The sequence below is a fragment of the Marmota marmota genome, unplaced genomic scaffold, assembly GCF_001458135.2.
Source record: "Marmota marmota marmota unplaced genomic scaffold, marMar, whole genome shotgun sequence".
Taxonomy (NCBI): Eukaryota; Metazoa; Chordata; class Mammalia; order Rodentia; family Sciuridae; genus Marmota; species Marmota marmota.
In genome coordinates, this window is record NW_025999930.1 from 1831454 (window position 1) to 1833542 (window position 2089).

A 2089-nucleotide genomic window follows, 5' to 3' on the forward strand; every position below is an offset into this window, starting at 1 on the left:
TTACCACAAGTTAATCTTGGAGTTAATCCTAGAGGACTGATACCTAACCATATTTGGCAGATGGACGTCACACACTTGCCAGAATTTGGAAAATTAAAATATTTGCATGTTACAGTTGATACTTCTTTCGGATTTTTGATGGGCTCCCTTCATGCCGGAGACAAAACGAAAGATATTATAGCTCATTGCTTACAAAATTTTGCCACTGTGGGCGTTCCAAATCAGTTAAAAACAGATAATGGCCCTGGTTACACTTCTACCTCTTTTAAACAATTTTGCTCATCATTTGGCCTTACTCATATAACGGGAATCCCATACAATCCACAGGGACAAGGCATAGTTGAAAGAGCTCATCAAACTATTAAAATGTACTTATTAAAGCAAAAAGAGGGAATTGGAAAGGGGTATATATCCCCCAAAGATAAACTTAAAATAACCCTTTTTACTCTAAACTTTTAAAATTTGGATTCATCAGGGCTTAGTGCTGTGGCAAGGCATATGTGTCCAAAAAATGTACATAAGCCCAAGGTACTTTGGAAGGATATTCTAACAGGACAATGGAAAGGTCCTGACCCAGTGATTGTCTGGAGTCGGGGGTCTGTTTGTGTGTTTCCACAGGGAGAACAGCAGCTGATTTGGATTTCAGAGAGATTAACTATAGCGATTTCTACAGACCAAAAAGAAGATGATTTGGCTCAAATCCGTAACAGCTGATATCCAGAACTCCAGTTTGGCTATCCTTAATTCTGCAACAGTTGTTCTCCCACACCTGGAGGCTAATGAAACCAGGATGTTTTTTTTTTTTTCAATATCTATTTTATTATTGCCCTTTCCCACATAATGAAGTTCTATTTTGTTTTTTGAGCTCATACAGACCTAGGTTAATGTTTTGCTGATCAGTTCTATTTTTTGACTATGGAGTTTTTAAACATTGCAGTGGAGATTTCACCTGTAAAAAGTTACAAGGCCTTTACTATTATGTTATGTGTTGTATGTATTATATTATGTGTGCACACTTGTGTTTTGTGTTGTATGTTTGTATGTGCATATGTCCATATATCATATATGATGAGTGCTCATGAAAAAATGGATCCAAATATTTTTTTTCTTATTCACATGATTTAAATGGTTTAATTTAAATTGGGTAAACAGCTGTTGAGGATTGTGTTAATATGTGAACAAAAAAAGGAGGTTAACAGATCTGTTTGTTTACGTTCACCTTTCATTTTCATTATATTTAATAATTCTATTCAGGATAATGTAAATTGTTCAGAAAATTGCTTTCTTTTAATGCCTGCTGGAATGTTACGTAATTTTTTCTTTAGCCATTATTGCCAGAATTCCTATCTTCATCCCAGTGCCGGTGAAGACAAAGATAAAACCAAACTACAGCTTCTGCAATAGCTATCACTGAACTGTTTGCAGAACTTGCATCAACTATGTATCATTTGTATGCATTATGAACTATCTGTTGGTGCAGCGACTTGTGGTAGTGCCGGGGTATTTTTGCTGATGGTGTCATTGGTGGTACAATTTTTCCAAAAGGAGCCGTCAATTGGCTTGGTGTATTCTCCTCCCTTCTGCTTGTGATGGTCATTCAGCTAAAAGTTGGGGGCCAACAGAGGTGAGGCAAAGAACCTCACCCCCCCACACTGGTACAAAGGCCTATCTACAGGTGTGGCTGTATGCTGGACCGGTAGTCAATGATGGGTAAGATCCAATTGCATTGGTACCAACCTAAGACAGGAGGCTGACACCTTGAGGTCAGCTCATCTGATGACAGGTAAGGACCATTTGTAGTATTGGACAACCTAAGACAGGCACGGTCCCTAAGCCACATGCTTGTTGTTTAATTAAACAGAGAGGGGGAGATGTTGAGAGCCACAGCCGAAGCGCCCCCAGCAAACTTCCAGCTGATTGGCTCACTGCGGCCCTAGCAACCAGCTGATTGGCTCCTCTGTGGTGATGCTCATTGGGCTGTTTCCCCGCCCTTTCAGTTCACGGAGCTGCTCATTGCGGGACTCTTTTGGCTCCGCCCACATGACCCAGCCAATCGGCCTCAAGAGCGGGAAGAGATTGGGGGAGTTGC